Source organism: Bos indicus x Bos taurus, chromosome 2 (assembly GCF_003369695.1).
Source record: "Bos indicus x Bos taurus breed Angus x Brahman F1 hybrid chromosome 2, Bos_hybrid_MaternalHap_v2.0, whole genome shotgun sequence".
Taxonomy (NCBI): domain Eukaryota; kingdom Metazoa; phylum Chordata; class Mammalia; order Artiodactyla; family Bovidae; genus Bos; species Bos indicus x Bos taurus.
This window is the reverse complement of record NC_040077.1, coordinates 46,629,437-46,656,492: the sequence shown is the minus strand read 5'-3', so window position 1 is coordinate 46,656,492 and position 27,056 is coordinate 46,629,437. Positions and strand designations below refer to the sequence as shown.

Below are 27,056 nucleotides of genomic sequence, written 5' to 3'. Positions count from 1 at the left end.
TACATGACTGCCTTACAGAGGATGTCTCCTTGGTCTCCAAACTTAGATGTCAGTCATCTGTATTCAAAAAAATGAGATCCTGTGTTGCCACTTCCTGGATTACTAACACCCTCTAGAATGGTGTCTTTCATGCCTTCAACCCCATACCTTTTTGGAAGCCTGTATGGGCTTCTCCGTGGGGAGAGGAGGCCCCCTGCTCACGAGACTCCAGCTCAGCCAGTGAGAGGTCACTGTCAGCTGTTATATATATTGTGGTTTCTTTGCTTCAGGAAGTTTTTTTTTTTTTTTTTTTTTTAAAGTCACCACACTAGATGAATGAAGGAAAGAGGACATGCCATTGTCTTTCAGGATTTCTAGTTCAGCCGACCCAACCCCAGAACATTATGCCATTTCCTGGTAGGTCTGAGTCGAGCTCTGTGTGAATTGCCCTCTGAGTCAAAAACCAAGCGAATGACATGCTTGTCCGAAGACTTTCTTCTTGCCCTCGCCTCACTTTTTATTCTTTACTGTCCTTTTGTGCACCTGTTGTGCTATGCATTTTATTCTTATGTTTTTCTGACTGCTGGGGTTGCTTCCAGAAGGATACCCTAAGACGGCAGAGAAATTAATGCATCCAGGGACTTCAAGCAGAAAAATCCATCTGACCTGGTGACAGTTGGTAAGCATTAGAGAAAATCTCATTTACTTGAGAACCATAAGTTTGGCAATTTCATTTCTGCTTACTTCACTGCCCTACCCAAAGCTCCAGGTTCAATCAAAGAGAGGAGGAAAAAGCAACTTCACCCAATTTGGTCATAGAGAGGGCTTTAAAGCCCATAGCAAGTCTGTTCAGAGGAAAGGAACTATAAGAAAAATATCTCATTGTTGTTGGTCCAAATCCGACTTCCGGATGCCCTATTGCATTTTAATGAAAACCTGAAGCCAGGTCCCAGATTTCCTTTTCAGCTGATGGATGCGGTGTTCCGCTGCAGAAGAAAGCACACATTCTTTCTGCCTTTTCTCCTTCCAGCTGCTTTATTGGGTGCTTTATCTCAACCACTTACCATTGTTTTATGATGAAGGCTGCATTCCAGCTCATCTCCAAGTGGTTTATGTTGTTCCACAGGGGCAGGGCCCAGCAAGAATGTCTTTTTCAAGAGAGGAAAAGTGGAATTTGTCCGTGATGCAAACCAGACAGGAGGGAAGGAAGGAGAGACTGGCTATTCACAAAAGAATTCGAAGACACCAAAAAGTGAACCTGACAGATTCAGTCAGCAGCTGAGGTCATCTGCCCACAATTCAGTGATCTGGTCTCTAATCACTGAGCTGACAGGATCCGGGGCCTGTGTGGAGCTGGGCACTTTTCTGTGCTTTGAAAGTTGGGACAAACACTGAACGTTTCATCAGGCAGGGTGAGGAAGCCTCTCTCACAGGAAGACCTTTGACCTGGTCTTGTTCTTCGTATGGTTAGTCTTCCACCTGCCCCAGATTTAACTCTTCCACGCAGGCCTGCGAAATGGTTCTATCCTTCTTAAATCCAATTTAAGAACTCAAATTAGAACTAAAGCAATTCTATGTCAATGTGAATATCCATTTTAGCTTTGCTCTTCTGTGATGCCATTATCTCTCTGGGGGTGATGACACTTTCCAGACCCATGTTTTCTAAAACAGACTTTTAAAAGAAAAAAAAAAATCACAACAAAGATACCACAACAACTAATCTTAATATTTTACAGTACCTCTGAGGCTATATCTAATTTTGAAGGAAAAAAAATCTAAGAAGTAATGCAGTTTTGTTTATTTTTGATGTATGGTTTAAACCTAAGAGTCAGGGTCTTTGCTGGTGGTCCAGTGGCTAAGACTTCTCACTCCCAGTGCAGTGGGCCCGGGTTCCATCCCTAGTTCTGGAACTAGATCCCACATGCCATAACTAAGAACTGACACAGTCAAATAAAAAAAAAATAAAAAAAAAATTAAACAGACCCTTAGAGTCAAGTAATTATTGATTGTATACCTGTATAGGTATTAGGTACATAGGCGTTCTCAAGTGACACGAGTGGTGAAGAACCATCTGCCAATGCAGCAGACGTGGGTTCCATCCTTGGGTTGGGAAGATCCCCTGGAGAAGGAAACTGCAACCTACTCCAGTATTCTTGCCTGGGAAATCCCATGGACAGCAGAGCCTGGCAGGCTATAGTTCGTGGGGATCACAAAAAAGTCCGACCTGACTGAGAGATTGAACACACAGAGCACAGGCCTCTTTTAGTTATTATGGTATGCCAAAGAGTTTCAATACTTTCTGTTCATAAGATGTTTAAAATTTAGTTAGCGAAATAAAATAATCTCAAATAGCAGTTAGTGAGAAGACAGCGTGATAATTAACTGTATTTTATACAGGCAAAATAAAGTGTCAAAGAGTCAAGTATAGAGAACAGAGTTGGGTAGAATGAGGTGTTAATTGCATAGGATGGATTAAAAGGCAAAAGCAGTTACAGAGGGACCACTATGGTGCCGCTTGCTAGGGAACTGAGAAGAAAGGAGCATTAAAAAAGTCCCGAGGACTTCCCTGGTGGCCCAGGGGTTAGAACGCAGGGGCCCTGGATTCTATCCCTGAGCAGGGAATTAGATCCTGCATACCACACCTAAGAGTTTGCACGCTGCAACTAAAGATCCCACATGCCTCAATTAAGACCTGGCACAGCCAAATAAAAGTTTTAAAAAATCATTCTTGTTCCTGGTTGTCTTGAATGGCTCTGCAAGGTAGTTTATGATTCCTGATATCAGATGTTATAGCTACCTTAATGTCTGGAAGAAAAGGAACATACAAATACTTCTGTAACATGTTAGGCAGAATTTGAATATTCCTGGGAAGGTTTACCCGGGGAAAAGAGTATGCGTTTAAGTTTTACAAGATAGCTTTTATCCCATGTCTGAACTCACTCTTTTCTCTTAAAAATGTTTCCTAGCTTTTCCTAAAATGTCTCACAATGTTCATGAGGACTAGTGCCAGGGGGCTTTTAAAAACAGTAGATTTTGTTACATGAGTTCACTTAGCATCAACCATGTTATCACTTTAAGTGGTGTAAAGCTGGGCCCTTCATCTCACACACTCAAAGCCCCAGGTGTGTCAACATTTCCTTTTGAGTAATAAAGCTGCTTCTTCAGCTGCTTTACACTCTATTCATTGGGGAAGCTGAAAAACAGAAAGCAATATGAGTAACACATGAGCCTGTGGCAGCCCGTTAGAAGAGTTCACATTAGTTAATGCTACCAATGAGACCACCAAAGGCTTTTCTTTTACACTAGTCTTTTCTTAGACTCTGTCTCATCTCATGCCCTTTTGGCACCTTTTCCATCAGGGGCTTCATGGTAAGCTTTGGTTTATTATAAAGCAGCGGTCCCCAATCTTCCTGGCACCAGGGACTGATTTCATGGAAGACATTTTTCCACAGACCTGGGGGCGTGGACGATTCAAGTGCATTACATTTATTGTGCAGTTGATCTCTATTTTTATTAATACATCAGCTCCACCTGAGATCATCAGGCATGAGATCCCGAAGGTTGGGGACCCCTGTTGCAAAGAACTCAATAAAGGGACTGCTGTGAAAGTAATACTTAATCTTACATTTCCAATTTGTGAAATGGGTGGGAACAAAATTGCTTGGATGTTGTTTTTCCTATGAAACTGGTTAAGCACAAGCAGATGATTTATGGGGTACCATTTGCTATAGATCATACTAGGAGAAACACCGCACTAGGGCCATCAAGGGGATGGGCCACGTTGCCCAAAAGAGAATCAGATGGGCACCTGATGCCCTGTGGATGGATGAAAGAAGAAGCCTGAGCCTGTAGGGTGGTTGGTTTTCCTGAACCTGGACAGAGGCATGAAGCAGCCTCAATGCAATATTCTAGAGGTGGTAGAACCTCAGATGGGAGTGACTCTGTGCCTATGAAACTAGGAACCATGCAGATAAAACATGAGGGTCCCAGCAAAAGTTTCCTTGGCTGAGCTTGATGAGGGTGTGAAGGATTGTTTGATGTACTGTCAGCAGTACTAGTGGTTTTTTATGTCTTTAAAGGCCTGTGAAATAAGGAAAATACTCCACCACAATTGGGTTAGTCTCTATTTTCCTGGAGTCCAGGGTTCTTGTAAGATCCAAGAGTGGTAATGAAGCCCTGATAACCAAACTTCTCATTAGCCTTGGTGAAGGAGTGTAGGAAGCAGATTTAATTTTATTCAGAAAAATTAAGAAATATAAATGCTATTGCATTCCAGATGCCATGGGGATAATTAAGGTCTGTTACAAGTCTTCAACAGAGGAGCACTGAAAAAGAGACCTATTTCTGTTGGCATATGGATTTCTCTAATCTTGTTTGGGAACTGGTTTCACAGAAAAAGCAAATTTAACAAACAAAAGTGCAAGCCAATTAGGAATTTACTAAATCCACACCCCTATTTGGTAAAAAGAAAAAAGAAAACCTTAACTAAACTTGGATATAATGGAATTCATCACTATTTCCAAGCAAAAGTGACAAGTAACACTGAATACTCTGGAATTTCAGTAACTAAATATGGGGCATTTTTTTTTTTAATTGGAGAATTACTTTACAGTGTTGTGTTGGTTTCTGTCATACAACAATATGAATCAGCCATAAGCACACATATGTCCCCTTCCTTTTGAACCTCCCTGACACCCCTCACCCCATCCCACCCCTCTAGGTTGTCACAGAGCACCAGGCCGAGCTTCCTATGTCATATAGCAAATTCAATATTGGGCATTTCAAAGAACTTTGGTGGTCCTGAGAATTCTTGTGAATGTCCCACTTACAACATATCAAGTATATTAAAATGAACTGATATCCATATTTAATTAAATGCATATAGAAATGTAAGAGTTGGCTTGCAGTCACAGGTTCCATATTGCATTTAACAACAACAACAACAAAAACCCTTAGTTTTAATTTTGTGATTCTCTTTTTAATATTTGGAACCAATTCATTTTCCCCCATATTTTTTTGAGATGTCAAAATATTTATTTGACAAATATTTGATAAATTTCCATGGACATTTTGAAGGCCCCAGGAGATCGAACCTATGGTGTGTATTAAAGGACCTGCACAGATGGACAGCTAGTGGTCAGATGTATGCTTTCTGTGACAACTGACCTGTCCTCATAAAAACAGTTCCTCATAAAAGCAGCAGTTTACAAGGGGAGATGGCTTTAAGTCAGTGTTAGATTCTATCACTTCACATGACACAGCAACCCTTTCCTTAACCAGGTGAACTGCAAATGTATTTCATTTCAGTGGAAGGAATGTGAACACTTTTGTGCCTAAAGTGTCTATAAAGAGGTTGAAAAAAAAGTTTTTATAATGATACAAATAAACTGAACTAGTGGATGTGTTTTATGACTTCTAAATGCAAAGGGATGAGGATTTGATCAGGTATATTTTTATAAGAAGATGAAATTTCTCCTTTTTAATGAGCAGCTTTGGGGTAGCTTAAAACAATGAAATAATGGCAAGAATCCTGGACACGGGGAGAGAAAAAGTGAATATGGTTTTACTTTTCTCACTAAGGAACTATGTGAGCTTCACTGCATTTTGTGGCTCATGGAGGCATCAGTTATTTCCCTTGTGTAGTGAATGATCTGGAGTGAATAGATATTTTCTAAACTTTGGTCATTTACAAAGCACTTTCATGATTTTTTGCCATATTCATGTGATATCAGGCCAATAATTTTGTAATATTTTCATTTGTATAAACTCCATTCTTTAAACCTGTGCTTGAGGAGACGTCTGTTTCTGTCAAATGAAATAACAGGGAGCAGGTTTACCCTCCCACATTAACAACTAAATACACAAACAAAAGTCAGAAAGCAAGAATTGTCAAGGCACTGGACATCAGGCAATGAATGCAGTGATACATGAGAGAGAGGAAACAAATACAGTGAACTCTACAATTGCCCCCATCTTATTGTCCAAAGAGAGTTTCTAGGTCTTTCTAAGCAATACATTGGGGGCAGTTGTAGGTTTCACCTCATTTGTTTCCAGTTGTGGTACAGGGAAGGGAGATCTCAGCAGAGCCTCAAAGTTTCCCCAGGGTTGAGGAAACAGAATGGGAGTCAGAGAAGTCCATGGGACTGGAAAGTGAACAGCTGCACAGAGAAAAAACTCTAGTGCTAGAGAAGGTTTCCCTCCAGGATTCAACTGAGTTCTGAGCAGAGCAGTGAGGAAGCTATGACAGGCTGGGGAAAGAACCATCTGAAAGTATCAGAGATAACAATCAGCAGTGCTCATACAGGGCAGAAAATAGGGCCTAGTCTTGTAGATCTTATAATTCATGGAGCATTAGGTATATAGAAGGGTGTTGCCTCAACAGTGAGGAACATGAGCTCTGGACCAAACTCTGCTCTGGTTTCACCTAACGAAGCTTAAAAGGAAAACTTGAGAGGGTTAGTTTATTTTCAAGTAACCCATCATCCTAGAACACAGTTCATTAATATTTATTTAAAAGGAAATTATAGACACATATACCCCTATGTCCATTGCTGCACTAGTACAATAGCAATAAAATGAAGCAACCTAAATGTCCTTTGACAGATGAATGGATAAAGAAGATGTGGTACATGCATATGATGGAATACTACTCAGCCATAAAAAGGAAGAAAATTGGGTCATTTATAGTGATGTAGATGAACCCAGAGTCTGTCATATAGAGTAAAGTAAGTCAGAAAGAGAAAAATAAATATTATATAGTAATACATATATATTTGGAAATGGTACTGATGAACCTATTTGCAGGGTAGGAATGGAGATGCAGAAGTAAAAAAACAGACTTGTTGATATGGTGGGGAAGGAGAGGGTGGGACAAATTGAGAGAGTAGCATTGACTTATATACATTGCTATGTGTAAAATAGACACTGGGAACGTGCTATATAGAATACGGAGCTCATCTTGGTGCTCTGTGTTGACCTAGAGGGGTGAGAAGGTGGGGTAGGTGGGACGCAGGCTCAAGAGGGAGGGGATATATGTACACATATAGCTGATTCATGTTGTTGTACAGCAGAAACTAACACAACATTGTAGAGAAATTTTATTCCAATTAAAAATCAATTTAAAAAATAATAAAAATAAAAAGAAATTATATCCAGCACCAAACGAAGTAGAATTCTAATTTATCATATGCAATTAAAAAAAAAAAAACCACCAGGAATGCAAAAAGCAAAATGAAGAGGAAAAAAAAAATCAATCAAACCACTCCGGAACTGACACAAATTATAGAATTTGTACACAAGGATATTAAATCAGCTCTTATGACCATATTCCACATGTTTAAAATGCTAGAGGAAAGATTAAAGATTTTAAGTAGAGAAGTGAAACATGAAAAGGATGCAAATTGAACTCCTAGAGATGAAAACTACAATGACTAAGGTAAAAAATGTATTGCAAAGTATTAACAGCATATTGGACATCACAGAAAAAAAGACTAATGAACCTGAAGACAAAAAGACAAACCATCCTGAATGAAACATAGAGGGGAGAAAGGATTAAAGTAGTGAACAGAGCTTCAGGGAGCTGTGGGACTACTTCAAGCCATCTAATAAGTGCATAGTAATAGTTCCTGAAGGGCAGAGGAGGAGACAAAAAATATTTGAAGGGATAAAGGCTGAAAATTTTCCAAATTTTGGGTGAACTATAAAGCTGCAAGTCTGACAGAATTATAGTTCTGTCAGAACTATAAGTCTGACAGAATGTGGTCCACTGGAGAAGGGAATGGCAAACCACTTCAGTATTCTTGCCTTGAGAACCTCATGAATAGTAGGAAAAGGCAAAATGATAGGATACTGAAAGAGGAACTCCCCGGGTCGGTAGGTGCCCAAATGCTACTGGAGATCAGTGGAGAAATAACTCCAGAAAGAATGAACGGATGAAGCCAAAGCAAAAACAATATACCCAGTTATGGATGTGACTGGTGATAGAACCAAGGTCTGATGCTGTAAAGAGCAATATTGCATAGGAACCTGCAATGTCAGGTCCATGAATCAAGGCAAATTGGAAGTGGTCAAACAGGAGATGGCAAGAGTGAACATCGACATTCTAGGAATCAGTGAACTGAAATGGACTGGAATGGGTGACTTTAATTCAGATGACCATTATATCTACTACTGTGGGCACGAGTCCCTTAGAAGAAATGGACTAGCCATCATGGTCAACAAAAGAGTCTGAAATGCAGTACTTGGATGCAATCTCAAAAACAACAGAATGATCTCTGTTGATTTCCAAGGCAAACCATTCAATATCATGGTAAGCCAAGTCTATGCCTCGACCAGTAACGCTAAAGAAGCTGAAGTTGAATGGTTCTATGAAGACCTTCAAGACCTTTTAGAGCTAACATCCAAAAAAGATGTCCTTTTCATTATAGGGGACTGGAATGCAAAAGTAGGAAGTCAAGAAACGCCTGGGGTAACAGGCAAATTTGGCCTTGGAATACGGAATGAAGCAGGGCAAAGGCTAATAGAGTTTTGCCAAGAAAATGCACTGGTCATAGCAAACACCCTCTTCCAACAACACAAGAGAAGACTATACACATGGACATCACCAGATGGTCAACACTGAAATCAGATTGATTATATTCTTTGTAGCCAAAGATGGAGAAACTCAGCAAAAACAAGACTGGGAGCTGACTGAGGCTCAGATCGTGAACTCCTTATTGCCAAACTCAGACTTAAATTGAAGAAAGTAGGGAAAACCACTAGACCACTCAGGTATGACCTAAATCAAATCCCTTATGATTATACAGTGGAAGTGAGAAATAGATTTAAGGGACTAGATCTGATAGACAGAGTGCCTGATGAACTATGGACAGAATTTCCTGACATTGTACAGGAGACAGGAATCAAGACCATCCTCATGGAAAAGAAATGCAAAAAAGCAAAATGGCTGTTTGAAGAGGCCTTACAAATAGCTGTGAAAAGAAGAGAAGCAAAAAGCAAAGGAGAAAAGGAAAGATATAAGCATCTGAATGCAAAGTTCCAAAGAATAGCAAGGACAGATAAAAAAGCCTTCCTCAGTGATCACTGTAAAGAAATAGAGGAAAACAACAGAATAGGAAAGACCAGAGATCTCTTCAAGAAAATTAGAGATACCAAGGGAATATGTCATGCAAAGATGGGCTCAATAAAGGACAGAAATGGTATGGACCTAACAGAAGCAGAAGATATTAAGAGGTGGTAAGAATACACAGAAGAACAGTACAAAAAAGAGCTTCATGACCCAGATAATCATGATGGTGTGATCACTCACCTAGAGCCCAGACATCCTGGAATGTGAAGTCAAGTGGGCCTTAGAAAGCATCACTACGAACAAAGCTAGTGGAGGTGATGGAATTCCAGCTGAGCTATTTCAAATCCTGAAAGATGATGCTGTGAAAGTGCTGCACTCAATATGCCAGCAAATTTGGAAAACTCAGCAGTGGCCACAGGACTGGAAAAGGTGTTTTCATTCCAATCCCAAAGAAAGGCAATGCCAAAGAATGCTCAAACTACTGCACAATTGCACTCATCTCACTAGCAAAGTAATGCTCAAAATTCTCCAGGCTTCAGCAAAATAAGCCTCAAAATAAGTTAGGCTTCAGCAGTGCGTGAACCGTGAATTTCCAGATGTTCAAGCTGGTTTTAGAAAAGGCAGAGGAACCAGAGATCAAATTGCCAACATCCGCTGGATCATTGAAAAAGTAAGAGAGTTCCAAAAAAACATCTATTTCTGCTTTATTGACTATGCCAAAGCCTTTGACTCTGTGGACCACAGTAAACTGTGGAAATTTCTGAAAGAGATGGGAATACCAGACCACCTGACCTGCCTCTTGAGAAACCTATATGCAGGTCAGGAAGCAACAGTTAGAACTGGACATGGAACAACAGACTGGTTCCAAATAGGAAAAGGAATACGTCAAGGCTGTATATTGTCACCCTGCTTATTTGACTTATATGCAGAGTACATCATGAGAAATGCTGGGCTGGAGGAAGCCCAAGCTGGAATTGAGATTGCCAGGAGAAATATCAATAACCTCGGATATGCAGATGACACCACCCTTATGGCAGAAAGTGAAGAGGAACTAAAAAGCCTCTTCATAAAAATGAAAGAGGAGAGTGGAAAAAGTTGGCTTAAAGCTCAACATTCAGAAAACTAAGATCATGGCATCTGGTCCCATTACTTCATGGCAGATAGATAGGGAAACAGTGTCAGACTTTATTTTTTGGGGCTCTAAAATCACTGCAGATGATGATTGTAGCATGAAATTAAAAGACGCTTACTCCTTAGAAGGAAAATTATGACCAACCTAGATAACATATTGAAAAGCAGAGATATTACTTTGCCAACAAAGGTCCATCTAGTCAAGGCTATGGTTTTTCCAGTGTTCATGTATGGATGTAAGAGTTGGACTGTGAAGAAAGCTGAGCACCAAAGAATTGATGCTTTTGAACTGTGGTGTTGGAGAAGACTCTTCAGAGTCCCTTGGACTGCAAGGAGATCCATCCAGTCCATCTTAAAGGAGATCAGTCCTGGGTGTTCATTGGAAGGACTGATGTTGAAGCGGAAACTCCAATACTTTGGCCACCTCTTGCGAAGTGTTGACTCATTGGAAAAGACTCTGATGCTGGGAGCGATTGTGGGCAGGAGGAGAAGGGGATGACAGAGAATGAGATGGCTGGATGGTATCACCTCCTCGATGGACATGGGTTTGAGTGAACTCTGGGAGTTGGTGATGGACAGGGAGGCATGGCATGCTGCAATTCATGGAGTCGCAAAGAGTCGGATACGACTGCGCAACTGAACTAACTAACTAACTAATAAAGCTGCAAATGGAAGGAGCTCAAAGAATGAAAATGATAAGAAAAGAAATAGAACCACTTGAAGGCACATAATAAATAAAATGATCAAAACCAGTGATAAAGATACAATCTTAGAAACATCCAGGGAATAAAGACACATTACAGACAGAGGATCAAGGATAAGATGAAATCAAATTTCTCAAAGTGAGAAGACAGTGGAGGAATATCCTTAAAGCGTTAAAAGAAAAATCATCTATCTAGAATTCTATACCAGACAATATTTTTCACAAAATAAAATAATTCTATACCAGACAATATCTTTCACAAAATAAAAGCTTTTTCTTTGAGACATACAAAGTGGGAAGATTCATCACCAGTAGAATCACAGAAAATATCACAGCAAGTCTTTTAGACAGAGGAAAATGATATTAGGTAGAAATATGGATCTACATAAAGGATTGAAGAGCACCAAAAATGGTAGCCATGTGGGTAAGTATATAATGCTTTTTCTTATTATTTATTTATTTTAAATGAATAATTGACTAAACAAAACTAACATAATATGGCATTCTTAATACAAGCAGAAGTTCAACATATGATAACAATGGCACAAAGCCTGGGAGGGGGGGAAAACTGCTTTTGTTAAGGCTCTTATACATAAAACAGCATTATATCAATTCAAGGTAGATTTTGATAAGTGAAAGATGTATACTATGAACCCTAAAGAAACCTTCAAAAAATGAAACAAAGGAATATATCTAAATAAATGAAGAGAAGATAAAATGGAATCATAAAAATTAATCTGAGAGATGGCAGAAAAGAAAAAAAGAGGAAAAGGGGGCAAATAATAAGCAAATAGCAAGTCTATAGATTTTAAACCTAACCATATCAATAATCAACTTAAATAAAAATAAATGTTCCAATTAAAAGGTAGGGATGATTGGACTGGATAAAGCAAACAAGATCCAACTATATGCTATCTGTAAGAAAAGCATTTTGAACATAAAGACACAAACAGATTAAAAGTAAAAGGGTAGAAAATGATATGCCATATTAATTAAAAGAAAGCAGGGCTGGCTGTATTAATATTCAGTTCAGTTCAGTTCAGTTGCTCAGTTGTGTCCGACTCTTGCGACCCCATGAATCACAGCACGCCAGGCCTCCCTGTCCATCACCAACTCCTGGAGTTCACTCAAACTCACGTCCATCGAGTCGGTGATACCATCCAGTCATCTCATCCTCTGTCATCCCCTTCTCCTCCTGCCCCCAATCTCTCCCATCATCAGGGTATTAATATTAGATAAACTATATTGGAATGTTTTAAAATCCCTAGTAATATAGTAATAATATTAGATAAACTATATTACTAGGGATTTTAAAACATTCCATTTCATAATGATAAGCATCAATTCAACAAGAGAATATATCAACTCTAAATATTTTTACACCTAATAATTAAGCTTCAAAATACATGAAGCCTAAACTGATATAAACTACAAGGAGAAATGAACAAATCCACAATTATGGTTGCAGATTTCACCACCTTCTTTCTATAACTGATAGATCAAGTAGGCTGAAGATCAACCAGCCCCAACCCATTTAACCTGACTGATGTTCACAGAACATTTCACCCATCTACAGCAGAGCACACTTTCTCCTCAAGGGCACACAGAATATTTGCCAGCAGAGATCATATTCTGGGTGTAACACAAATCTCAATAATGAAAAAGGATTCGGGTCATATACACTGTATTCTCTAACCACAAAGGAATTAAGATAGAAAACAAAACCAAGTACTGATACCAGACAATCCTGGTACTGTCTGGATATCAAGACAATCTCCAAGTATTTGGAAAAGAAGAAACATGCTTCTTCATTATCCATGGATCAGAGAAAAATTCAAAAGGGAAATTACAAAGTATTTTGAACTGAAAAAAAATGAACATAACATATTAGAATTTGTACAATTCCACTAAAGCAATACTTAAAGAGAAAATCTATAGAACTTACCCCCCTATATTAGTACAGAAGAAGGACCTCAAAGCAATGACTTCAACTTCTATCTAAGGAACTAGAAAGGAAGAGGGAATTAAACCCAAAATATGCAGAACAAAGGACTGGGCTTTTTTTCCAGCAAAGTTCCCTGTGTCAGGACCTGGGCCAGCACTGTTCTCTCTGGTCTTGCCTGGTTTAATTGCTTGACAGATGAGGACTGTAAACAATATCAGTATTCACCAAACTCAGGGCCTGCCACATGGGAATCATAAGCAAGCCTGTTAGAAACATTAATTTCCAAGCCATGACCCAGATTTTGTTGTTTAGTTGCTAAGTTGTGTCCAACTCTTTGCAACTCCATGGACTGCAGCCTACCAGGCTCCTCTGTCCATGGGATTTCCCAGGCAAGAATACTGGAGTGGGTTGCCATTTTCTTCTCAAGGGGAGTCTTCCCGACCCAGATATCAAGTGTCTCCTGCATTGGCAGGCGGATTCTTCATCCAGATCGGGGGAATCAAAATTTCTAGGTAAGGCATGAAAACCTGTGCTTTTTATTTTATTATTTATTTATTATTATTATTTTACTTTACAATATTATATTGGTTTTGCCATACATCAACATGAATCCACCACGGGTATACACGTGTTTCCCATCCTGAACCCCCCTCCCACCTCCCTCCCCATACCATCCCTCTGGGTCATCCCAGTGCACCGGCCCCAAGCTTCCTGTATCCTGCATCGAACCTGGCCTGGTGATTCGTTTCTTATATGATATTATACATGTTTTAATGCCATTCTCCCAAATCATCCCCCCTCCCTCTCCCACAGAGTCCAAAAGACTCTCCTATACATCTGTCTCTTTTGCTGTCTCGCATACAGGGTTGTCGTTACCAGCTTTCTAAATTCCATATATATGCGTTAGTATACTATATTAGTGTTTTTCCTTCTGGCTTACTTCACTCTGTATAATTGGCTCCAGTTTCATCCACCTCATTAGAACTGATTCAAATGTATTCTTTTTAATGGCTGAGTAATACTCCATTGTGTATATGTACCACAGTTTTCTTATCCATTCATCTGCTGATGGACATCTAGGTTGCTTCCATGTCCTGGCTATTATAAACAGTGCTGCAATGAACACTGGGGTACACGTGTCTCTTAAAAAGCACAGGTTTCCTCGGTGTGGGAAACCTGTGCTTTTTAAACACAGAAGTGATAGGAATATCTGGACCTGTGTCCTTCTTCTTGGTGGCATTTTGTTCAATGCCTTGGCTTCTGAGGGGATGTCAGCAGCCCTAGACAGGAGGCTCTCAGCTTCAGGGAGATCCCTGCACATAACTCAAGTAGCTGAGTCATCATGGGGAACACAAGGGCCTGCACAACGAGAATATTAGCAATGACCGGGATGGACTCACACCAGAGCTCTTCCATTCATTGTTGACATTGCAGAAGCTTCAGATTTCTCAGTACTCGGTAGGTGCAGAAGGCTGGTTATGACCAAGGTTGGCTCCTCAGCCCTTCTAGCTTAGGGTATAATTTGATTTGTTTCATTTTCATTTCATTGTACCTATTTATTTCTATAATTTATTTATTTAATCATAAATGCCTTTCTATATCTCTTTGAACAATCTCAGCAAATGTATGCTGACATCTTTTCAGATGATTCTAATATGAGTTTCACTTGGTGTGAACTATTCTTCCAAGTCTTATTTCTTGGCTGTCCTTGGAGAAATTAGTCTTCCTGTGCTTTGGACTTTTGTTTGCAGGCTGATTTTGAGTATCCCCTTCAAATTTCTTCCTTCCAAACAGTTCAGAAGTTGACTCCGCCTAGCCCGGTCCTATTCCCAAACCAGAACCAAATTTTACAGTTGAGCATAGGATGTCTTCCCTGGTACCTCAGACTTTAAAGGATCTGCCTACAATGCGGGAGACCTGGGTTCAATCCCTGGGTGGGGAAGATCTCCTGGAGAAGGAAATGGCAACCCACTCCAGTATTCTTGCCTGGAAAATCCCATGGATGGAGAAACCTGGTAGGCTACAGTCCATGGGGTTGCAAAGAATGGGACACGACTGAGCGACTTCACTTTACTTCACTATCGGATGTACTGCCCCTGGAGGCCATTGAGGGATGTGGCTGATTCATTTACAGAGCCGGTAGTTGGCTCAGTTTCAGAGAGTAACACATGGTCTTTGCCCTTCATCTCCCAGGCTTACAGCTTCATCTGAAGCCACAGTCCCAGCAGAGTGAGAGTAGAGTGAAAGCCCTGTCTGCCTCTGGCATCAAACAGGAAGCCTGGCTCTGCTCCAGGTCTCATTTACACTTAGAACTCCTTGTCCTCCAGGGACCAAGCTCCCAGTCACAGGTGCCTACTTCCAAAGCCTAGACAACCCACAGTTTGTGTTTTCCCTTTGTGTCTGGTCCACAAGATCTTATCCTGTATTAGAAACTGGTTGAGTCTTCCTGGTTTTCCCCCTTTCTCTCTCTCTTCCCTCCTTCCTTCCTTCCTTCTTTCTTTCTTTCTTTTTCTGTCTCTTTCTTCCTGCCTTTTAAATATTTCACCTGTCATTGCTATGTGTTCTGAGCAGAAAGGTGAACTGACTGCCCCTTGATCATTATAAAAGTCTGAATTAATTCATTTGAAAATGGTAAAGAAATGACATTTTCCCCAAGTCACTGGAGTAAAACCCACATCCTGTATCAAGACTGACCCTTATTTACTCCTCCCCTTGACACAGTCCGAGCATTTGAATCTTCTGTTAATGCCTGTACTGTTATACAATTTGGTACTTATTGATTTGTTAGAAATGTTATGTGTGTGCATGTCCTGTTCTCCAAGATAATCTGCTAACTGCTTAACAGCAGAGACCATGATTTATCATTAAAGTATTCCCCAAATGGAACACTTTCTGATAGCCACACACAGAAAACCTCAATAAATACCAATTGTCAGGCTGATTTACCCCACCCATTTCAAATTTCCTTACTTCCTCCATCGAGTGCACCATGATATTAACAAAACACTTACATATCCAAACATAATGTTGAAATACAAAAGTGGACAGCTATATTCCATATACAAATGTGTACACATTTGATATTTTCAAGTTTTTTCTTTTCCTGCTCTGTGCTTTGAGAGTTCAGTTCAGTTCAGTCACTCAGTCCTGTCCGACTCTTTGTGACCCCATGAATCGCAGCATGCCAGGCTTCCCTGTCCATCACCAACTCCTGGAGTTCACTCAGACTCACGTCCATCGAGTCAGTGGTGCCATCCAGCCATCTCATCTTCTGTTGTCCCCTTCTCCTCCTTCCCCCAATCCCTCCCAGCATCAGAGTCTTTTCCAATGAGTCAACTCTTTGCATGAGGTGGCCAAAGTACTGGAGTTTCAGCTTTAGCATCATTCCTTCCAATGAACACCCAGGACTGATCTCCTTTAGAATGGACTGGTTGGATCTCCTTGCAGTCCAAGGGACTCTCAAGAGTCTTCTCCAACACCACAGTTCAAAAGCATCAATTCTTTGGCGCTCAGCTTTCTTTACAGTCCAACTCTCACATCCATATATGACCACTGGAAAAACCATAGCCTTGACTAGACGGACTTTTGTTGGCAAAGTAATGTCTTTGCCTTTGAATATGCTATCTAGGTTGGTCATAACTTTTCTTCCAAGGAGTAAGCGTCTTTTAATTTCATGGCTGCAGTCACCATCTGCAGTGATTTTGGAGCCCCCCAAAATAAAGTCTGACACTGTTTCCACTGTTTCCCCATCTATTTGCCAAGAAGTTAGTGCCTCCTAAACTTTCAACTTGGAAACAGTGCATAGTTGTCTACTATCAGTTTCCCAGTGTGACAGAGAAAAATTCCCAGTGAGACAGACAGAGAAAAGGGCCTCCAGCTCTGCCCATCAAGAAGTCAGCTACCTGTGACCAGAAGGTGAGTACATTCTTTCTCTGAGCAGGTGTTAACCCACCCCAGCTAGTTAAGAGCCTGCAGGGCCTCTACTTTGGGGAGATAAAAGGGCAGCCTGCGTGGGGTCCCTTCTCCTCCCCAACAGAGCCATTTGTTACTGGGGATACACCCCCTCCAGGAATCTTTCAGTGCTCTTCAAACTGTGGGCATGCACAATGTACCTGACCTTGTTCAAAAGCAGGGGCTGCCCTGCCCCGGGCAAAAGAGTGAAGAAATACAGAAAATCACATCTCTTTCCAATCTCTTTCACTCTGTTGTATTGAAAGGCTCCGGCATTTGTCAACCAAAACACTTATTAGTTCTCCATTTTTTTCCTTTCCACTGTGTAATGTACACCATCAGCTGTTAACGATTCAGCAAGAGGCATTACTTTGATAAGACGCAGCCAGTGGGGGAAAAACGCAAAACTATGTATTCTCTATACTTTAGCTCATTCATTTACCTCTGAAAAGAATGCTCTTTATGTTCCTTCACTGAATTAGGAATGGACTTTGTGTGAAACATGTTTTATCCTGTAGAAAGGCTCTTTGGAGAGTGGCATTTACTCAAAGGGAACAAATGCCTGCAGGGTGTTCTTATAGAGGCGGGGGTGGCTGGTGACAAGGTGTGACATCTGCAGAAGAAATACAGTCAAGTACTCGAGCCACCCAGTACCTCCCAACAGACACAGGGCTCACTCACAAAACAACAGGAGACATGTGGCTTATGTTCGAAAGGCTGTTTACTCAGAACTCTATCCAACTGACGGTCCTAGCATTTTAACTATAAAATAGAGAAAGGGCTGTGAAATCTGTGTGAGGTCACCGCTGCCACTATACATTCCTTCACACATGGCCAATTCCTGGCTTAGAGCAGCAGACTATAAATCCACGATAAGACATGTGTGCTCATGTAGCTGCATAAGAAAAAGAGAGATACTTAACAAAAATGTAATTTGCTAAGTAATTGGAAGGTTATCCTTAAGCTCTGGGTTTTCTTTCAAGTTTTAACTTGGCCTTTTCAAGACAAAGTAGAAAGTTGGTACATTCCTAAATCCCTGTAAAACAGACTTAAAACGGAGTGGCAGATTTTAAAGACACATATGGGTTAAGGGTGCAACACCAGGAAATGTTTTTCAATTAAGTACTTCAAGGTGAAATATATTACTCTGTGTAAGAGTAGTCATAGAAAAGAATACTGCAGAAAATGCTTGCCAGAGGTTTAGATTCAAAAAGGGATAGACCTGAAATGCAGGGTGCCAGTGCTTCTTGACTTGAGAAAAACCAGGGGCTTGGAAGAGTTCAGTGAAGCCCACCACCTGATCTCCTAGAATGGAGTGTTACAGGTTGAGTCCTGCCCCTTGTTGAAGTCTTGATCCGTGAAGTCCCAGAATGTAACTTCATTTGGAAACACGGTCTTTGTAATTAGTTACAATGAGGCCATACTGAATTAGGGGGGACCTTAATCCAATGGCTGGGGTCCTGTCCTCTAAGAAGGAAAAAGTATTTAGAAGACACACAGGAAGAATGCCTTGAGATGATGGAGGCAGAGATGAGAGTGATACATCTACAAGTCAAGGAATGGAAAGGATTGCTGGAGGCACCTGAAGCCAGAAGGACACCTTGATCTTGGACTTCTACCCTCCAGAACTGTGAGAGAATACATTTGTTATTTTAAGACACTCAATTTGTGGTACTTTGTTATGGAAGTCCTGGAAAACCTACACAAGGTTAACAAGTGTAGATATTATCTGATTTTTGGTTGTTCCCACTGGGAGGGTAATTCAGTCCCACCTGTTCCGTCTTAGCTGGAAGCAGAGATCTACTAATGATTTTTTGATGAGTTTTTTAATGTCTTGTTATGGATACCTTCTGCATGGATGCATTATATGAAGAAGACTGGTGTTTGATCCCTCACGCACACCTTCTGAGACTTGCCAGTTTTCTCTGTTAACACTCTCATATTTCACATTTACATGTTAGATTATTTGATCAATGACTTTGTCCCTCACTAGACTGAAAGCTCAGTGAGACATGGCATCAGCTATGTTTGTGTTTTGCTCATCACTGTCTTTTCAGCTTCTGGTACGTACCTTTTGTTGAACATGTGTTTGGTAAAAGAATAAGTTTGCTCTGTCTGCAAAATGTATTGCTATTCTTTTAATACAGGATTCCAGGAAACTTTAACACTTCCTAATTTAATTATTCTATGTACTTTCACAGTGTCTGTCCTAGGACACCTCTACATTTGTCCAATCTACCAGTCATGGAGAATGTTGGCAAAGGGGCACTTTTGTGTTAGATTTGCAAGACTGTGCCCTGTACCTTCCCCCCAAAGAAGAAGGAATGGCTTCTGGGATCCCAAAAGCCTGTGACATTCAAGGGTCTCTCAAGGTTAGAGTGCACCAAGAAGAGACATGTTTCTAGAGAACTATGAAATCTTTTGGGAGAATTCTCTCTTCTTGTTGGAGGTAAACACTCATTGTAAAAAAGGGGAAGAAGATAGCTATATAACATGAAGCGTAGATATGGACTGTTCACTGGTAACTCTTCAAAAGACCACCAGAAACACTTGCAGATGAAGCAAAGGTCCATTTATGAACTCTACTGCAATGTGGAGAACATCTGCTGCAGTCTTAGTGCAGACTCTAAATCAGAAAAATAGGAAAGGACATGGAGACTGAATGTACAAATGCACAATGACCGGATCATATATAACAATAGAATTCTGACCCACAGCCTCTGCAACTAACAGGTCAGGAAGCCAAACCACAACCTTGTCAGCAATTAGCCTAAAATGGTCAAGCCTGGTCAACGACTGACAGCTCCCCTACTTCTGCCCTGTCTCCCAAACCCAGGATTAACTAGAGAAAGCCAAATATGATCCTCAAACCAATCAGACAGGATTCCCTGCTTCTGGTCACCCGAGTACTCCAGCCACTCCATGATAGCAACACATACCAGAAGTTGTCTTTTTTTTTTTTATTATAAAGTTTTACGACTCTTCTGTTTGTGTTCAGTCGCTGCCAAATGCAAATGATGGTGGCTGAAATCTCTTGCTCTAGTAAACTCTGAATACACAGCTCCTGTTCTCATTTGAGTTCCTTTCACTTATTTCCATAGGTATTTACGATGTTTTTAGAGTCTGAGCTGGGATTTCTAGGCAAGTCTTGAAAAGCAGGGACTGGTTGGAATGGGCAGAGTCTATGACATAACATTTTTGGTAGGCACAGGTAGGAGAGAGTCTGGAAGTACTCACATGATGAGAAGTTAGCCTTAAAATGTGAACAGTTTAATAGGCTCACAGTTTACTTTCCAGAGGACTTCCCTGGTGGTCCAGTGCTTGAGCCTCTCTGCTTCCAATGCAGGGGGCACAGGTTCAATCCCTCGTCAGGAAACTAAGATCCCACACGGTGCGTGGTATGGCTTCTTTGGTAAGTCAGCTGGTAAAGAATCCACTTGCTATGCAGGAGACCCTGGTTCGAGTCCTGGGTCAGGAAGAACCCCTGGAGAAGGGATAGGCTACCAACTCCAGTATTCCTGGGCTTACCTGGTAGCTCAGCTGGTAAAGAATCTGTCTGCAATGCGGGAGACCTGGCTTCAACCCACGGTTTGGAAAGATCCCCTGGAGAAGGGAACAGCTACCCACTCCAGTATCCTGGCCTGTATAGAGAATTCCATGGACTGTATAGTTCAGGGGGTCACAATGAGTCGGATACGACTGAGCTTTCCAGAAGGAAGTATTCTCTGGAGCAAAGAGCTAAGCTATTTTTGTTTGGTTCCAGTAATACTTAACATAGGGAGGGAAAAGTTATGCTTGGTCTAAGACATGGTTAATTCAAGGACAGAGAATTACATTGATTCCAATTCTTGGGATTGGAGGGAAAGAAATTCATTGAAAAATTTATGAGGGAAAAAAATTTCACTTTTAAGTTCATTTTTGTATTTTTTATTTTCCACCCAACTTAGACAACAAGGTTGGTCACTTGACTAATACCCTCACTAGCATAAACAACTTCCTTAGCTACTGCCCTTTGGTCCTAACCCACAAGGTGCTAAACCTGGATTAATCTGACACTGTGGGATATAACTGTTTTTCTTCTTTTGTTCCAACAACTATCTGTTGGTGGTGGTTAGGAGGAACAGTGAGCTCAGAGGGTGCTGAAGCCAAGTGAGGTCTCAGAAGGAACAAGCCCATGTCTGCTATGTGCACAAGTGGAGAGAGGAGAGAGTTTAAACTTAATACTTAAGTCTCAGAAATGTATATCTCTGTTGAGCTTTGGGCCTGCATATCCAATGAGCTCCTGGGTAACGTTATAAGGATATTCTACAACCAATCTGCATATGTCCAAAATTGAAATTACAATTGCTCTCCTTCACCAAAGGTTTGCTAATCAATCCATCAGATTGGCCTTGTGATCCTTGTTGGCACTGCATTCCAGGCAACTACTACCACCACTCAGGTTAACACACAATTCAAGATAAATCCTCTTCGCGATCTGGCTAAGGAAATTTGCCCTGATTGTGGAATTACAGGCATCAGCAATGGGATGAGGAAAGATGAAAACATAACCTCTTGAAATTTTATCTCATTTTTTCTTGGCCCTAAGCACAGAAGTAAGATCACAAGCAAAAATTCAACCAGTCCTGAATTATCCTAGGTACAGTGACAGACACTGGGGAAAATAAAGATAATGAGACTTTTAGACCTTTTTGGATTTATTCTTTACAATATCCCATTCAGCTTACATCTATCTGCCCATCTCTCACGACTTCCTCTCCTTAACCTCTAATATTTTCATTGTCAGGTGGTAATTAGGTACTTCTTATTTATGGGAAGGATTACCATGTCAATTCTATGTGGTTTCCGTGTTTATGCAAAAAGTGCTCCCTGACAGAAACAGGTATAAAACTGATTGATGGGTTAAAGCAACTGAGGGGTCTTTCCTAGCAGCCAAGATTACCGTTTCCTGGTAGAAAAACTGGTAGAGAAAATTGAGTTCTTTTAATAAATTCCATAATTACTTAGCTGTGAATGATTTTTTAAAAGTCACTTGACTGTGCAAACTGGTTAGAGTAGAAATATTTTAATGATATTTCAAGAGCTTAATGTCAACCATCAGTGTCCAATAAGTGAAAATTACTTTTAGTGATACATCTGGAAATAGGATGGTTTTTTGAGCCCAAATCTCTCAAGCTTTGCATAAAATCTGGATTTTCATTTCTACTGTGTGCCTGTTATATAAACTTCTGATATTTGTTATAGAGGAAAAAAAGATAAACCAGACATTACTTGGAATATTGAAAAATGAGTAGAATGTTAAGACATGTTAAATTTATTGTTTGCTCATTGAGAGAAAAAAAGTGAATAATTCATTTAAGGGAAACATTGTTACTTAAAGACAGGGCAATATTTTAATAAGTAGAAGGAGGAAGGTAATATATTTTGAAATAGGAGCTGCATCACTGGAATGAAAAATGTAATGTGACAAAGTAGCTACTTTGAAGAAGAGAATACTCATCTGAATGGAAAATTTTGTTATAGTCCTGTAAAATTTCAACTTTATCTTCATTCTTATCTGTTCATTCATTTAACGGGTATTTATTGAGAGCCTACTCTGTACTGGCGTTGTGTGAGGCATTGCTGATATTTTGGTAAATAAGACAGTCACAGTTTCTTCTTTCACTAAGACTGTTTAGTGAATTTTTCATTAATGATTAATTAATGCACTCACTACATTGGGTTTTGAGCAAACTCTGGGAGATGGTAAAAGACAGGGAAGCCTGGTGTGCGGCAGTCCATGGGGTCGCAAAGACACGGGCATGACTTAGCAACTGAACAACAATAACATGAAATTAGGTACAATGAGCTTTAACTCTGTGTGACAGGAAACTTGAATTAACAATGGTTTAAACAACTGTCTCATCTAAATATAGATCATCCAGACCTCAAATTATTTTGGGCCCATCATCATAAAAACCTCAAGTCTTTTTATCTTGCTGCTCTGCCATTCCTAACTGCTGCTGCTAAGTTGCCTCAATCGTGTCTGACTCTGTGAGACCCCATAGACGGCAGCCCACCAGGCTCCCCCGCCCCTGGGATTCTCCAGGCAAGAACACTGGAGTGGGTTGCCATTTCCTTCTCCAATGAATGAAAGTGAAAAGTGAAAGTGAAGTCGCTCAGTCGTGTCTGACCCTCAGCAACCCCATGGACTGTAGCCCACCAGGCTCCTCCATCCATGGGATTTTCCAGGCAAGAGTACTGGAGTGGGGTGCCACTGCCTTCTCCGGCCATTCCTAACTAGTATATACATTAAGCTTTTGAGTCTTTTTCTTTCACTTACATAGTGCATTGGGATATAGAACACTGTTTGTATCAACAGCCTGTCTGTTTTCATTATCAAATAGTATTCCATTCTATGGATGTACTACATTTTTATTTAGCTTTTTCCCAGTTGACGGACTTTGGAGTTGTTTCAAGATTTTAGTGATTAAATTGATATAAATATTTATTTAGAGGATTTTGCATGAATATAGGCCTATCATTTCACTTTGGTAAATATCTAGTGGAAAATTGGGCCATATGGAGAAGTGTATATTGAATTTTACAATATCTGTGAAACTGAGAGTTGCAGTCCCACTATGCACTCCCGTCAACAATATACAAGAATTCTGGTTGCTCTGCATCCTCATCAGAATTTGATATCATCAGATTTTTCCAACCATTATATCAAGTGTATGATAGTATCTCATTGTGGTTTTAATTAGCATTTTACTAATGATTAGTGGAACTGAGATAGATTAGTATCTTCTGCTACAAGTCCTGTGTCAGACATATGATTTGGAAATATTTTCTCCCAGTCTGTATCTTTTTATTCTGTCAACAGTTTTGTTTGCAGAGCAAATGTTTTTAATTTTGATAAAGCCCAATTTATTTATTCTTTTATAAATTGTGGTTTGGATCTTAAAATTGAACATTTATATGTTAAAAGCCAAATTTATAAAAAGAACAAAAGAATAAATTCCTCCTAACAACAACAGATTATCTACAAATAGTATATTAGCTATGTCTCCAAAATATGACATCAAACAAGAAGAAATTAGATAATTTTTGTTGGGAGAACTAGATTACAGTTATAAAAGATGAGACAAGGATCTAATAATTTTAATTTTTAAAACACAGAAGTAAAGACTTTTAGATTCTGCATGATCAGATCGGATCAGATCAGTCACTCAGTCGTGTCCGACTCTGCAACCCCATGAATCGCAGCACGCCAGGCCTCCCTGTCCATCACTAACTCCCAGAGTTCACCCAGACTCATATCCATCGAGTCAGTGATGCCATCCAGCCATCTCATCCTCTGTCGATTGTAGTATGTAAATAAATGAAATGCTTCGTGGAGGCTTTGAATACCCATTCACTTATTTATCCTTTCATTTCTTTAAGAATGTTTACTGAGCACCTAGAGTGAGCCAGGCACTGTGTTCTGGATGTCAGTACATAGATGAATATGATGGGCACTAGAGCTCTGGACAAACAAATCAACAGGTTAGAGCACAATGTGGTAAGAACTATAGTTGGCATTTGTTCAAAGTAAACCATGCTTCTTTTTGCACAGGTAGCAGTTTCATCACACTTATCTCAATTTGCAATTATTTATTTGTGTGACAGGCCTTAATGTTTGTCTCTCATAGTCTGTTCCAGCAGTATAAATACAATGTATGTTTTCTTCATAGTGACTAGAACATAATAGGAGCTGGATAATCAATCGTTGAATAAAATAAGTGTTTGCTATTGAAGTATAGAGAGGAAGAGTTGCTAAATCTGCTCTGGGATCTCATTTAAAAAGGTGACATTTGAAGTGAGTCTTGAAGCAGAGGTAGGAACTTACTGGTGCAGCGGGGGTGGGGCTGGAGAGGAAGAGAAGGGCATTGCAGCACTATACAGTCTTAGCCATGGGGACTCGAAGTCACATAACATCTGTGGGAAGGACAAAAAAGTCGCAGTAGGGTAGAATCATCCTAGGTAGGGAAGTGTAGGGCAGCATGAAGCCAAAATGGAAGGCAGGGATTGGGACAGGAATGAAAGGCCTTGTCAACCAAGGTAGGTTTGAACTTCACAGCAATGGAGTTGGGGAGGGTGATGGATCTTAAGCTTTTAAGTGACATGATCAGTAGAGCAGTTAAGACTATGGCTGAGGCCCGGATAAGAGATGATAGGTGTGGCAGTGGCAGTTGAGATGCTGTGGAGAGACAGATTTGAATGCTATTCCAGGAGACCAAATTTATGGGACTTGGTGACTGAAAAGATGTGAAGGGTGAAGTAGAAGGAGAACTTAATATTTCAGCTCTTCTGATGCCTGGAGAGTACTGTATGTAGGGAATTAACAAATTATATTTTTTCCTGATTAATAAGTATTACATATTTTTTAGAAAATTCAGGAAAGTATAAAGAAGAAAAAAATTCATCTGTTGTCGCAGTTCACAGAGATAAACCACTTCCAATATTTTGAGTGCCTATTGTTCTAAAATAGATCCTAAGGATGCTATCCCCACAAAGAACTTAAGTCTTATGAACAGCATTAATATATTGAACTTAATTTTGAGCCCAAATGTTAAGTTTTGACTATACTGCGAGCTGAGTCAGTTTAAAAAAAAAAAAAAAGTGAATTAGGTACATGGATGTGAACTTCCCAAGATAGAATTTCTTCCCTGGAAACTAAATAAGGCAGCGATGACCATCCAGGACACGTTCTCATTAGTACCAGATTCCCACAGGTAACCTCCCGGGTCACTGAGGGACATTTCCAGGTTCCGCCTGATTAATTCATGTTCAATTCATTCAATGTGCTGAGCCCTGCAGGAAGACAGCACACCGTAGTGATCACCTCCCGTGTCCAAATTTTCTAAAGGAGTGATAATTATTTTTGCCCACTTGAATCTAGAGCTTGTGTGAACCTGTGCACATCAACTATGAGTAAGAGAAAACTTTCTGAGGTCCAGAAGCTGTGAATAAAAAAAAAATTATCTAAAACCCTTCCAAATAGGGGAAACGGGAGGGAAGTTTAAAAAAAAAGAAAAAGAAAGGATATTTTTATATTGAGCAGGAGTAGATTACGAGGAGGGGCAGAGGCAGGCAGGTTCAAAGGAGGTCTGCCTGAAAAGAAGCTCAAAGAGAAAGGCCAAGGAAGCGGGGATATGGGGGGTGCGGGGGTAGGGGGCTCGGCTGAAAGACGGACAAACAAATGTAGCCACCGGGGCGGCCGTCCTAGCAAAGGCAGCCTGCAGGTCAGGTACCTGGCGGAGGTGGGGCAGCTGGGGGCGAGCTCCCGGCTCGCAGATGGAGTCCTTCCTTCAGACCTTCCCTGGACACCATCAGCTCCCCTCCCCCCACACCAAAAAACAAAACAAAACAAAACAAAACAAAACAAAAAAACCCCAGTCCCCGCCAGCCCTCGGCGGAGCTCGGAGGGGAGGAGGGGGAAGTGGGGCCGTGCTCAGCTTCCACTCTGAGGCTCCGGCTTGAAAAGTCCCCGAGAGTCAAACATGATTTACACCAGGGAAGAAAAAAATCAATACCACCAAGGGGAAGGTGGGCGGGGGGTGGGGGTGGGGGGCTCTGAGAGAAATGTTTGGCAAAGGAGGGGGAGCTTTCCCCACCAAAGCCCAGAACGCGACTCTCGCTTCCTCAGGAGGATCGGCCATCACCACCCCGGCTCTCCGCCCCTCCGTCGCCCGCCCCGAGGGGTTGCTCTTCTGTTGCACACGTCAAGAGGTCTAGGTTTGCCCTGGGTTAGGTGCTCGACTAAGTTTTTCAGCTCGGGTTCTTAGGTGCATCGGGTTTCGCAAAGCCTGGGAGTAGGCTTTGGCTGGGGCCATTTTTACACGGCCGGGCTTTCCCTCATTCAGCTACCGGCCAGGGTAAGGGAGCGGCGCAAGGGTTCCTTAACAGGAAGGGGTCGGTGCAACCTGAACAAACACTGCTGGTTTTGAACGCTCACCGCGAACGCGTTTCAAGAGCAGGTCTCACAGCCTCCCGGTTCCGTCAGCGGAACTCTGCGGACTGGACCAGCAGGTCAGAGCGCGGAGCCGGGAAACCCCACCTGCGCCGGGGAGACAGCTCCGGTCGGCGGGAGTTTGCACACTGGGCTCTCAGGCGGACTCTCCCAGAGTTGGGTCGCGCGCCCCGGGCCAATGAGCGCGCCCCGCGGAGGGCTCGGTTACTCGCCACCCCCAACACACACACCCGCGCGTTGATTGGTCTCCCGGCCCGCGAGGCCGGGCTGGCCGGCTGCGGCGGCG

The 27,056-nt window shown here is 41.1% G+C and overlaps 1 long non-coding RNA gene across 1 annotated transcript; it reads right to left on the bottom strand.

The window, feature by feature from the left end:
• Positions 1 to 289: 289 nt before the first annotated feature.
• LOC113904262 lies at positions 290 to 26,974 on the bottom strand. The gene is made up of 2 exons (XR_003514457.1): positions 26,756 to 26,974; positions 290 to 1,651 (listed from the first exon to the last, which is right to left on the bottom strand). It is a non-coding gene; the product is annotated as an uncharacterized LOC113904262 (long non-coding RNA).
• Between the last annotated feature and the right edge of the window lie 82 nt (positions 26,975 to 27,056).